Genomic DNA, 14,780 nt, shown 5'->3' on the forward strand with positions numbered 1-14,780 from the left:
TTTAGTCATTTTTCCAGTAGGGTCTCATGCTTTTCCCAGGTTGTTGTAGACTATGATCTTCCTATTTATGACTCATGAGTTGCTGGAATGACAGGGACGTACTGCCATACCCAACTTGTTTGCTGAGATGAGATCTCAGTCTCCAGAATAGCTGGAATTACATGTCTGATCCATCATTCCTGGATCAGTGTAAGAATTCTTAATAACATACTTTGGAAAGCATTGGTTTTAATGTTGAAAGAGAGGAGGTTTGAAATTAGAAAGAGACAAGTATCCCAAGAACAGTTTCAGTTTATTGATTATGCTGGGATTGTCTCTTAAGTGTTTGAGCCCGAATTTTTTCCTAGGTATAATTAAGGTGATATTATCTTTCTTTGCAGTATCTTTGGGTTGTCATAATGACAAAACGTACCAATGTTCATAAAAATCCTTTAACAGTTACAATGTACAACATAGATAATCACTTACTGAAATTATTGGCCAAGATATGACTAGTCAAATAAATGAACACTAGATGTCTGACTTTTCATATTAAAGAAAGTTCCTCTTCCTTCTTCCAGGATAGTTTAATATGCATAGATGTGCTTAAAAATACTTTTGATGAGCCTTATAATAACTCCATAGGAATTTAACCTGACATTTGTCTTTTATGCAATCAATTATTTGCCAGCTATGTAGAACATTGTCTCTGCAGGGTACTGAAATACCTGGTACATGAGTAGTTGTGGTTGTTTTTTACAATGCTGAGGATTGAACCCAAGGCCTAGTGCCTGCTAGGTAAGAACACTACCTCTGAGCTAAGTTCTCAGCCTTGTTGTTGTTCTTTTTAAAGACCTTTATATATTTCCATAATTTCCCTAAGCCACAAGAAGGCTGTTTTTCTCTAGTGTCTCATAAGCTGGCACCAAGACAGTCTCCAAAGAGCAGTTCAGAAAATGTTTTAAGTAATAGCAATCTCATCAGAATAAATATAGAGTCTCCCATGGTGACTACATGGTAGAACAAAGCAGGTTTGGATACATGAGTCTTGATGGGATATGCTTTTCCAAGATTAGTCTCTGTACTTTATAGTCATATCTCATTACAAAACGAACCACACAGATCAGACATAAAGAAAATATTACTGCCAGCCAACTGCAGTATTTAAATCCAGGCAGCTTAGAATACTTATAGATATAATCTTGTTAATCTTCATAATACTATGAGTAAGTCAAAGTATCATCACTCTTAGAGGAAAGAGTAACAAAACTTGAGTTTATTCTGAATCTCTGTGTTCTAATGCTTAGCTCTGTGTACTGTTTATTGATTATTGAATGTGATTTAGCCTAGTAAATTTTAAATACACACACACACACACACACACACACACACACACACACACACACACACACACACACACACACACCAGATATAATGGCTAAATAGGGCCAGATTCTTAGCTTAGAAAGAACTCTTGGTCAGTACATTAATTAAGACATCAAGTTTAAACCCTGTGTCAACTGTAATTGTTTACTGTTTAACTAACTCTACCTACTTTATTACAATCATTAGTGTCTGTTAGCAAGAGAGAATGTGTTTGAGTTTTATGATAGAATGTGCTTAGCAGCTTTCTTTTTCAGTTGCTCTACTCACATTACACCTTACACTTAACATTAGACTGGGCCTTCCCTTATAGGTCCTTCTGTTTTGGTGTCTCAACTCTCAAAGCTATGAAATGAGAGGATGGGATAAAATGATCTGTACATTAATCATGTACATCCAAAAATCTCAGTTAATGGTTATCTGCTCTGATATGGAGATTAGGGCAGCAATGATAGAAATAAACAAATACCCTACATTATACCACTGGAGACAACTAGAGTAATTTGCATGTTTTTGTAACTACTTGAAATCAGTTTAAGGGTCAATAACTTTGTACCAATTATGGTATACAATTGCTACCACAAAAAATTCATTTAGTTAACAGAGCATGAATCCAGGAAAGTCAAAGTCCCCTGACCACATTGGCGTCTAGAGAGGGCAGGGAAGGAAAGAAGAAGAAGGTGAAGGAAGAGGAGACTTTTGCTACAGAAATGGGGAAATGTGTGGTGCAGTCATCCTTGATGAAGAAGGCTTTATTTATTTTTATTTTATTTTTCATTAAAATTATCTTTAAATAGTTGCACCAAGGAGTTTCAATTCAACAAATCCGATTCTAAGTACAATCTACTTTTCTTGATGATTTCTTTCTTAAATGTATTGCTCCCTTGTTAATTTCATGTCTTTTACAGAGTTACCTAAGGAAAGCAAGTTTTGAAGGAAAAGAACAAAAATGCTTTGATTTCTTTGTGCTACTATAAAAATAATACGTTAGTGGAAACGATTCTTATGATTCAAAATTTAAAGTTTGTGAGCCTTTTCGTCTTGACCACAGAACTTCTTCATTCCCCTCTTGGCCATATCTCTAAGAAGACCTCTTCCAGACACTCCATAGTGCACATGCTTTAAAAGAAAAATAAAAACAAAACCATGAAACTATTGCCTCTGATAAACATTCCACAACTTGCCCATTAAAGTGTGCTTGTTGTGCACATTTTCAATGGAAGCAAACATGAGTTTTCTAATGTGTTTTTAAAGTAGATACAGAGAGTGTTTCATAACATAGACATATCTGACTCACTTGACCATTTTTTTAACTACAGTTGGTGTATGTGTGTGTGTGTGTGTGTGTGTGTGTGTGTGTTGGTCCTGGAGCTTGAAATCCATGTCATGGGCACTGTTCCCTGAGCTTTTGTGTTCAAGGCTAATACTACCATTTGAGCTATCATTTAACTTCCAGCTTTTTTGTGGTTAGTTGGAGATAAGAGTTTCATGGACTTCTCTGCCCAGGCTGGCTTTGAACTGTGATCCTTGGATCTCAGCCTCCTACATAGCTAGGATTAGAGGTATGAGCCACTGGCATTCAGTCTTTAAGTATACTTCTTTACTTTAAGTATACTTCTTTAAGTATACTCCAGTGTTTGTTATTTATAAAATGATAGAATAGTTTTTGTGTGTGGAGCCTGGCATACTTGTGTTTCCAGAGGATAGTGTCTTCATTGTGAAATGGCTGGATTAAAGATGATACTCCTCCCCACATTTTTATTGGCATTATTGTACAATGAGGTTTTATTTTGACTTGTCCCATATATACATACATACATAGACTCACATCCTCTGCCATTCTCCTTATCCCTCCTCCTCCTTTCCCAAACAAGTCCCAACATGCTTCAGTTCCAAGTTCATACTTGTGCATAAAGTATTTTGACCATATTCATCCTCCTTCATTCTCTGTTGACCCTCCCCCTCTTACTAGTGCCCACATCCCAGATGGAACCTGTTTTATATTCCCATCATTCAGTTTATGAAATGTATGTTAATTGTTTAAGAGGGTTTCACCATGGTATTTCACACATGCATATGCTGTTCTTTAATCACATTGACCCACTCACTTCTACCTACTCTCATTTTCCCTAGGACCACTATTATTCAACAGCTTTCAGTGTGTTTTGTTTTGCTATGTTCACTCACTGTATTTCACTATTGTTCACCCTCCCTCCTAGAACCTGAAATAGTCAGACTTATATTGCTTAATGTTGTGATCACTAATTCCATCTAGTTTCCTGAAAATAATGTAATTTCATTCTTCTTCATATTCCATAATGCATATACAACACATTTTCTCCATTGATCAGTTGTAAGACATCTGGGCTGTGTCCACGGCTCAGCTATTGTCAATATTGTGCTGAATAGGGATGTGTAAATGTCTCTATTGTATCTTGACTTACATTACTTCAGCTATATGCCCAAGAGTGATATTCCTGGATAATAAGATAGTCTTTGTTTATAAATGATGATTTTTAATTCTTTAGGAACAGATCCAAGATTTGTGGGAGTCTAAGGCTTATTCAATTATGAAGGTAAAGTAAGTAAAACATTCATTTGTCCCATTAAGGCCTCCTTATTGATAATAACTGTACAGTCCTCCGTCATCTGATTTCAAGCATCCCATTCTCACACTATCACTGGCCATCTTTCCAGTGTAATTCTGCTCAGGCTTTACTGTAGCTATTTTTGACTTCCCAGGAACTACAGTCAAACCTCTCATCATTTCAGTGCTCCTCATTCTCTTCATATCCACACCTCATTCTTATCCAGCTCTAAACTTCACTGTCTGCTGTTCTAACCATTTTGCATTCCCTTTCCTGCCCTGTTCCCTCGTACTTTGTCATACTTCTTTGTCAAACTCCATCTCTTGCTTGAGTCCAATTCTCCTCCTACTCTGCTCTTGTAGTTACATAGTTGAATAGGGCTAGGGGGTAAAAAAAAAAAACCCACACAAGTCATGCTGACTAGTCTCCTTTTAAATTTCTTGCCTCATCCCAGGTGGGCTTTTAGTACTGCCCTGGAACCCTACTACATTTTCCCAAGTCCATTCACTCTCCCACACACCTAGGAGGCCCTTTCACACTTTTGGGTCTCCTTAGTCCTCCATACCTCCTCTGCTATCTTCACCATGCTTACTATTTCATTGAGAAATTAGGAGCAGGAAAAACAAAAGACAAACAAAAAAAACCCCACACCACCTTCAACTTCCATCCTCGTGAATACTTACTCAGTTACCTGCCTCCCTCCTCTTCTGTGGGTGATTTCATAGCCAGCATTTCTACCTCAGGCCAGCCCTCAACTTGTGACTAATTCTATCCCCCTCTCACCAGCTTAACAACCCTCAGAGCAGATGGAACCAAAGACACAGTGGCTACAGCATCTGGGGCCCAAGCCTGGGTACAGTGCCTATGTTGAGGAATTCTTTTTTAAAGTAGAAGGAAAATATAAAATATGATCCAGGAAAAGATATTTAATATATAATCTTAGTATGCTTGCTGCAGTCAAAATGATGATTGCTGCTGTTGTTTGTGTGATGGTGAGGTGCCTGGGGCTCACATGCAAGTCACACTGCAGGCTGGATATCACTGCTGTCTTCTGTGTCCCTTTTACCTGTAGGGCATCATTGTTGAGCAAGCTCACCGTGCTTTTTCCCACCTAACCTAAATCTTGTCTTGACAACCAACCATTCCATATCAATTTTCTGCCTCTTTTTCTTTTCTAACAACAAATCTTAACTCTCCTCCTATTTGCCTTTGGCCTCAGGTTTTCATGCTGTTATGACACAAACTGGTTAGATAACTTCCCAGTGACCCCCGTCATACTTCCTCCAGGGGCCCATTCCCAGTCCTCCTCCTCCATATTCTTCTCAGGTAAGCCATTTCCTTTTCTTGGGCACCACAAAATATTTCCTTGGAATAAAAATATCCTTAAGAGTGAAAATTTGAGCCAGGCACTCACACCTGTAACCCTATCTACTCAGGAGACTGAGATCTGAGGATCTTGGTTCGAAGCCAGTCTGGGTAAGAAAGTTTGAGACTCTTATCTCTAATTAACTACCAGAAAACTGGAACTGGTGCTGTGGCTAAAAGTGGTAGAATGCTAGCCTTGAGCACAAAAACTCAGAGTTTAAGTCCTACGACCACTCCCTACCCCCCAAAAAAGTGAAAATTTGGTGCTACTACGGATTACACTGAGACACAAGAGTGAACCACACAATGTTTCGTCTTTTTTGTTTGCTTGTTTCTTTTTGAAACAGGGCCTGGTTATGTAGCCCAGGTTAGCTTTGAACACACATTCCTCCTGTCTCCACTTCCCAAGTACTGGAATTATAATAATCATGTACCAATACACCTGGTTTGGGCTGGGAAGGTAGCTCAGTGGTAGAGTGCTTGCCTTGCATGCATGAGGCCCTGGGTTCGATTCCTCAGCACCACATAAGCAGAAAAAACCTGGAAGTAGCGCTGTGGCTCAAGTGGTAGAGTGCTAGCCTTGAGCTGAAGAGCTGAGGGACAGAGCCCAGGCCCAGAGTTCAGGCCCTACAACCGACCAAAAAAAAAATTGTACCATGCCTGGTTTATGATAGTCTTGCATGTAGTCTTTATTAGTTGAAGATAGCCCAGGAGATAAATGACACACCTTTAGGTATATCTGTGAAGGTGTTTCTACAAAGGGTTAACTAAAGGGAAACTCTACCCTGAGTTATGTGTCATAGCTTAGTGGCTTGGGTAGAATTAAAGGGGGAATAGAAAAGAGCCTAATTTATAAAGTATGTGTAAAACACTCTTTCTCTGCCTACTTTCTGGCTATCAAATATGAACTGTGCTGCTCACCACACCCTTGCTGCCACAATGGGCCTCAAGCTATGAATGTATGAATCAAAACAAACCCTTGCTGGTCACTGGTGGCTCACCCCTGCAATCCTAGCTTAGGATCTCAGAAGGCCGAGATCAGAGGATTGTGGTTCAAAGCTAGCCTGGGCAGAAAAGTCCCCATGAGACTCTTATCTCCAATTAACCACTCATAAAACAGAAGTGGAGCTATAGCTCAAGTGGTAGAGAGCTAGCCTTAAGCACAATGAGGTTCAGGGACAGCACCCAGTCCCTGATTCAAGCCCCATAACCAACAACAACAACAACAAACTTACAAATAACAGAAAACAAATCCTTCCCTCCTCTCCTCTCTGCTGTAATTGTTTAAATTGGGTATTTTGTCATGGCGACAAAAAGTCTAATACAGCCCATCTCAGGCAAGTTGCCCAAAATATCACATTGTCCTGATATTTTACCCATCTTACTGTGTGTCTTTTTAAGTCTCCTATTCAGGTCCCCCTTTCTGTACAGCTTCTAAATATTGACTGCCCAGGACCCAGTCCTTGTACCTCTTCCTCTTCTTCTTATTGTTCTTTGACTTCTTCTACCTCTGGCAAATTTTTCTTCAGTATTATTTTTTAGGCAATATTCATATACATATTTGTGGAGTATAATATGATAATTTGATACATGTATACAATGTATAAAGATCAATCAGAACAATTAGCATCTCCTTTCTTAGACACTTACCATTGCTACATCTTGGGATCCTTCATGCTTTCCTAGCTCTCTTAGAATATTGTTCTACCTCTTATTCTTATCTTTCTCTTGTCTTTTTGTTTTTTAGTCTAATTTCCTACTACATTTGTGTGCTATATCATTCAATGAAATATCAAAATGCTCCTGCTCACATAGTAAGATAATACTTTCTCCTACCTTACCACCCTGGTCTCACTCTGAGAGCCTCAGACATATACATAGATTTGTTTCTGTACATTTAAGAACTATACTGTCAATCTAGGATGGTCAGTACTGTTACTATACTGACAATTAAATATTGTAAAAGCTTTAAATGAACTCCTAAACCTATGTTCCCGACTCCTGACTACCAGGTTTGCATTCCTAATTTCCTCTTCCCTACTTGTTTGCTTGCTTAAACTCCTCACATTTCTTCATGCCTTACATCCAAGCTATCAATAAGTACTTTTCATGGTCTATTCAAGATCCACAGGCCCTTGCTCTTCCTTCCTCCCTTACTGTTGTTGTCCATCATCACCTCTCACCTTGATCCCTGCAGTGGTTCCTGTTTTCCTGAATCTACCCTGTATCTTTCTTCTTGTTGTCTAACACAGCAAAGAGTGATCCTGATAGAGCATGAGAGAGCTGATCCTGTCTCTTCTCAGAGGCTTCCTACCTTATTCAGGATAAAGGCCAAGTCCTGGAGTTGCAAAGCACCTAGCCCCATGTGTCCACCAGTACCTCTGACCCCATTTCCTACTGCTCTCCCATTCCTCCTCTCATTCACCATGGTCTCCTTGCTCTTCTATATGTGCTAGGCATACACTAATCTCCCTCTCTTTCCTTTCAAGCCCAGTTCTTGGTCCCTATGACACATAGCCTGCCCTTTACCTCCTTTGGATCATTGATTAAAGGTTATCCTCTTAGGGAGCTTTCCTTAATAAACTTGAAGCCCTGCCCCATTGCCCTTCCCAATGTTATTTTTGTCCACAGCACTTATGACCACCTGACTGTGCTGTGGTGTTTGTCAGTGTTGCTTGTTGCCATAACCTCAGGGCCTAGACCACTGCTTGGTATATAGTAGGTACATAGTGGGATATCATTTATTAATTGGCTAATAGCTCAAAAAGTTTTACTATTATTAAAATTTTTAATTATTTAAAATTATTTAAATTAAATTTAATTAAAACTATTTAAAATTCATTGGCTGTAAGGAAAACCTCCAAAATGGAACATCTTGCTAATCACAGCTTTAAGCTCTGATCTAGAAGTTAGAGAGAGAAACAGAGAGATGGAGAGAGACAGACAGACAGACAGATAGACAGACAAGCAGAGAGAGTGTGTGAGCAAGTGAGATAGAGAGAGACAGAAACAGAAATTGAGACAGAGGCAGAGAGAAAGGAGAGAGGTGAGAATTTTCTATCTTCTCTGGAAGTTTAAGTTTATATGCTAAAAGAGGCATATCAATCAGATTTACACAGCCACAGTCAGGGGAAGTCATAGCATAGAGGCCAGGGATGCAGTGTTTTAAGCCAGGCATATAATCAAGCCCACCTTTTCTGGTCTCTGGTCTCACTGTGGAATTCCCCCACAAGGCTGTGGCTGTAGAAATCTTGCTGACAAACCCAGCTCTCCCCCCACATCCCCGAGTACTGAACTAGGGAAAGCCAAGACATTAGGCCCTCTGGTCTTCACAGAAGATTTGAAACAGAAGAAAGTTATAAATGAACTGGAGCGGTGGTACTGATGTGAGGGTTTGCCTACCCGTCATCCTTTTCCTGTGATGCTTCAACTGATTCACCTCATGAAATTTGCTAATTGACACAGTGTATCATGAAACTCCTTTTGTCATCTGTAATACTCTGGTGTAGACATGTACCTATCTTTTATTCTGTCCACTTAAGAACAATTTAATTTACCAAGTTAATCAGGAAAATATAATCATAAAACTGGAGAGCCATTAATAATCCTAGTGGGTGTTTTCTAGTGTATTTGAACATTAGCCACCGAGGAATCTCGTTAGCATGCCTACACAGACAAATACTCATATTAGAAACCCCTGCACACCTTTGCAACCCAGTAAGTGAACATTACTCACTTCTCAGCCTTCCCAGAGAAATCTCCAGAGAATATCACTTCTTATTTGCAAAGAGATGAGAGTTACCAGTTTCTGTCCTTGCCATTGCAGAGATCTCTTGCCACTGAGAGTCTTTCTCAATCCTGTTTATTTGCCTGCTAGAAAAGAGCTTGGCTCAGCAAATCATTTGGGACAATTGTGATTTCACAGAATTTAAAAAGAAATAAAGAATTTAATTTTACACACATATGTATATATATGTACATGTATATATATATGCATATATATACATATATAGAGAGAGAACGAGAGAGAGAGAGAGAGCAAGAGAGAGAGAGAGAATATGATGGTACTAGAGTTTGAATTCAGGGCCTATCCCTTAGTTTTTCAGTTAAGGCTTAAGTGTTCTACCACTTGAGCCACAGCTTCACTTCTGGCTTTTTTGGAGGTTAATTGGAGATAGGAGTCTCACAGATTTTTCCTACCCCTGCTGGCTTTCAAACCATGATCCTCAGGTCTCAACCTCCTGAGTAGCTAGGACTACAGGCATGAGCCACTAGCACCTGGCTTACATACAATTTTTATTTACTTTATTTAGAACTATAATTGTAAGTTTTCTTTTTCTTATTCAAAATAAAAAACAAAAAAATACGCAGAAAAAAAATCCAGACACTGTTGGCTCACACCTTTAATCCTAACTACCCAAGAGTCTGAAATCGTGTAATTCCATGACAATTGGGACATTTCCTTTTCTTATTCAAAATCAAACCCAGAAAATCCTAAAATTTTAATGTACATGCATGTTGTAGTATTTTCTCTCTGCTTACTGAAGTAGGTAGGGTGAAAGGGGAAACATTAATGCAGTTATTATGAGCAATATATACGTCTTAATCACTAATCACCAAATTTATAAGAAAAAGTAGAAGTGCAAAATATATGATATATATAACAAATTGATGTTCTTTTGAATTATAACATTCTTTTTAAAATTAATATATATGTGTATTAGAACATATTCATATACACATACACACTTTCATATATACTTTGAACAGCATTAGTCTAGAATTAGTGTTTTCCTGTTTAGGGAAAAATGGTTTCATAACCACATGGGAAGTTTTCTCACCCATCTTGCATATAAAAGAAGAGATATTTTGTTAAACAGTTACAGAATTTATAAATTCTTTTTTATTATGAAAATACTGTAACAGAATTTATAAATTCTTATACAGCTTGCTTGTATATATTTAAGGTAGACAACCATGATTTTGAGATATATATATATATATATATATATACATATACATATATATACATATACATAGTGAAATGATTACCACAGTCAAACAAATTAACATACTCATCAGCTTACATAATTACTTCTTTGTATTTGTAGTGAAAGTACCTGTAATTTTTACTCTTAGCAAATTTCCAGTGTAAATACAGTATTATTAACTATAATTGTTAACCTTATGCTGTACATTAGATTTCTAGCCTTATCCATTCTGCATAACTATAACTTTGTACCCTTTGAGGTACATGTCTCCATTTCACATAGAAATGTTTTGTTGAAGTCTGGAACATAAATGCTAATAATGAATCCCATAAAACAAAACAGTAAATGTAAATTATACAAAATCACAGTAAAAGAAATTATGGAAAATGTAAGGAAGTGTTTCATACTTCTTATGACTGCATTATTATGGTACTTCCTTCACTAATTTAGGATCAAAATAAAAATTGCTTAGTAGCTGTAGTTCATCAGAACTAGTTTGATCAAATGTAAAGCAAAGCAAAGTGGACAAATATTTGAAAAAATGTTTTCTTGGTATCTAATTCAGAAAATTTTATTCTGTAAGTGATTCCAAGAATCAATTTGGATATTTCTTTTATTAAATTTCAAGATGCATTTCTTTTAATTGGAACTTGTATAAGCTACATCAAAAACATGTATTTGTATTATACAACACACAGAGGAATTAAATGTACAGTACCTTGCATGATTCCACCTAACGACTTTTTTACTTAATGGTAAACAGTGCAGTAGAAATACATGTGCCTTACAAAGGAGTAAAGAAAGAAGAAACAAACAATGGAAGAGGGACTGGGTACATGATTCCAGTAGTGGAGGCTTGCCTAGCGATGTGCATGGCACACACACACACACACACACACACACACACACACACACACACACACACACACACACACACAGAGCATTTGTATGCTACAGAACTAATCAATGGGAAAGCAGAATTTGAATCCAAACCATTTGGTTCTAAATATTTCCACTACAATGTGGAAATTAACTCAGTTTATGCTCATGTAATTACAAGAGTAGTAACTACTGAGACAATTCAAACAAAGTTTATTTGAGGAACTGATTTACCAGATAATTGGATATTTTAAAATTGATTTTGCAAATTGAGACATGATCTGGGTGTCTCTGAGGAAACAAAAGAGAGAGAGAGAGTAAAATAAAGTAAGAAAGATAGACAGACAGACAGAAGGAAAGAAAGAAGGAAGGAAGGAAGGAAGGAAGGAAGGAAGGAAGGAAAGAAAGAAAGAAAAGAAAGAAAGAAAGAAAGAAAGAAAGAAAGAAAGAAAGAAAGAAAGAAAGGGAGAGAAGAAAGAAAGGGAGAGGAAGAAAGAAAGGGAGAGAAAGAAGGAAGGAAAGAAGGAAAGAAAGGCAAGCAAGCAAGCAAGGAAGAAAAGAAAGACACAGGGTTACATGCTTGCTAGGCAAGTGCACTACCTCTTGAGCCACAAGTCTAGTTCCCAAAATGAGAATTTTGGTAACCCTGGATTTTCAACCTGTAAGAAATGTTTCTTGAACCAATGGTTCCCGGCATGTTTTTATTGGAAATTAAGCTCACCTCTGAAATACGGACTTCATTAATTTTTTATGGCTTATTACATCCTCACCTTACTTCCCTCAGGACTGAAGAATTGAAAGTTGTACATTCTCCTTCCTAGTGATGTGCATGGCATACCTTAATGTTGTTAAAAACTCTCTCCCAAGTGTGTTTTCTAATTAATTACCTATGGTGAGTATGTGAACATTACTAATATACCTAAATAAGCAAATATTAGATAGGCTCAGTTATGACTAGACTGTAGATCTCATATTACATAGGAGACTGATGTGATAAATGATGTGAGACCATCTTTCAGAGAAGTGGTCTAAGGCTATATAAATATTTGTGTTCCGGAAATGCTGTTAAATATTTTTCAATTATTTATTGAATTTCATATAAATAAACACCAAATTCTTTATTCACTAAAGAGTTAACCTGGCATGAAAAATGCTTTGGCATGCCAAATACTTTAATTCCATACTTAGGGCATACCTTATTAGTCCCAGATTTAATAGAATGTATTTGCCCACTTATAAGTTTCTGGCAACATTTATGATTGAAGATACAATAAGATACAACAATGTTCCTATGCAGGTCGAAGAGGCCATTGCTTGGCACAGAACCTGACACATAATGAATGATGAGGAAATATTTATTGAATCAATGAATGAATGTTCCACTAACTTATTTTGGAGGCCTTATCTGCTCTATTGCTCTATTAATTATCTCCATTTCTCAGCAACTTATGTTACCAATGGGGAACATTTGGGAATGACTTCACTAATAAATGTCAAAAGCATATGAGTAATTATAATTTAGCCAAAAGCATTTATAGAAGCTGAGAGAAAAAGTGAATATCAGGGTGTGATTTACGAAGTGACTGATGCTACTAAGATCTCATCAAAGAGACAAAAGGAGTGGGAATTGGGCTAAGCTACAATGGAAATACCAAGGGTATTTAAGCTGTTTGTTCAGTTTAGTTTAGCGATTCAACAGACAGTCATGGGGCAGGCACCGGGATGAGTGCTCATTGTTGGGATTACACAGTGTCTCTGAGAATCATCAAACAAGATATGTGTATATTTCATTAATACTCTAGTTGTAGTTTAGATAATATGCTATGATTTTCCTCAATCTTCAGAAGAGATTTTTCAGGTTAAATAAACTCTTCTAAATTTGAAGCAATTGGTAATGTGAAAGAGTTTAAATTATATACTGTTTCCTCCAGTCAAGAAATTATTTTGGGAATATTCTGTATTGTATAACAAATGAATCTCTTGATGTAATATACTGAACATATTATCCCAAAATGTAACCAGCAGTTTATATAAAAACAAGACTACCCATTGCTTCCTATCTTTTCAGATACACCAAAGTTTTATATTTGGGTTCACAAGGATCTCTAGTCTGTCCAAAAAGACAGATATGGGAAGAAATCACTACACCAACTACAAGCTGTAGTGTAGCAATTATTACTCTGAGGGATGTACCAGAGATTCAGGAAAGAATTCACCCAAGCAGGGTTTGGGGAGGCAATGAACAGGCATTTACTACAAGACAGGTTGGAGAACACAAACACAAGGGACAGTGTTGTATTCAAAGGACTACTTACTACAGCTTACGTAACATTGCTCAAAGTTACAGTGAGAGGTGAGAAATTGCCAGGAAGTAATATCATGAATCCTTCCTTCTTTCCTTCCTTCCTTCTTTCTTTCCTTCCTTCCTTCCTTCCTTCCTTCCTTCCTTCCTTCCTTCCTTCCTCCTTCCTTCCTTCCATTTCTTTCTTTTGGTTTTAAGGATGGAACACAATGCCTTGAATACCTATGTAAGCACTCTACCACTAAGCTATATTCTATGTCCTCAGCTCTTGCTTTGCTTCTTAATGAGTCAAATTTTATCCTGCAGAATTGATAAGGAATCAATACATTATTTTAGAAAAGGAAATAATTTCAAAAGCGTTGGGGAGAAAAGGGAGAAACTTTCCGTGGTTCTTTCCTGGAATGTCAACAGCCTTCTGATTCAATGATTAGACAAAGAATGAAAAGTAGAAATGGACATGCTATATGAAGACTCAATTTTTTTGTGCAATCACAATCTCCAAAACAAAAGTGGAAGTTTTAGAATAATTCATCAAGTTCTCAAACATCAACCATGGACTGGAATGGCAATAAAATCAAAATTCAGGAACTATCTGAAAGTCTTATTCTAGGTACCTTTTCTAGTCGTTGCTCCTACCAAACTTCATTAGCTTTTTTGTTTTCTTTTTAATATTAGAGTTCTCATATGTCAAAATTGGGAAATAATAATTGCATTTCACCTGGTTTTTCTCTCCCTCTGAAGGAGAAGCTTAATAAAAGTCAAATATCCAGAAGGCAAACCATTAGGAGAGAAAGCTCAGAATAATCAAGATTTGGCTGTATGTTTATTGAAGTTGTTGAATTATTTACATTCTTTCACTCTTCTTGGATGGAACCCATGTGGTTTAGATGTGGTGGAAAGGACATTAGTAAGGAACCGGGAGGTAGCCTCCTGCATCTCATTTTACAGTTAGCTGTGTGTTTCCAGACAAATCATTTCTCTGGACTTTTCTTTTTTATTCTTATTATAATTTTTAACAAGAATATTTGTATATCTTTGGGGGAATATATGATAATTCGATACATGTATACAGCATGTAATGGTCAAATCAGAGTAAAAAGAACATTAACCTCCTCAAACATTTCTATGTGTTTGGATACTTCATACTCTTCTACTTATTTTGAAATACATTGTAGACAGTTGTAGCCAATAGTTACCCTTTGCTGAAGAAAATGAGAATTAATTCTGCCTATCAAACTGCTATGCCCCATCCTCCCCCATCTCTAAGATCAACTAGTTTCTACAAATGACTGA

This window comes from Dipodomys merriami, unplaced genomic scaffold (assembly GCF_024711535.1).
Source record: "Dipodomys merriami isolate MVZ:Mamm:240054 unplaced genomic scaffold, mDipMer1.0.p SCAF_2, whole genome shotgun sequence".
NCBI classification, from domain to species: domain Eukaryota; kingdom Metazoa; phylum Chordata; class Mammalia; order Rodentia; family Heteromyidae; genus Dipodomys; species Dipodomys merriami.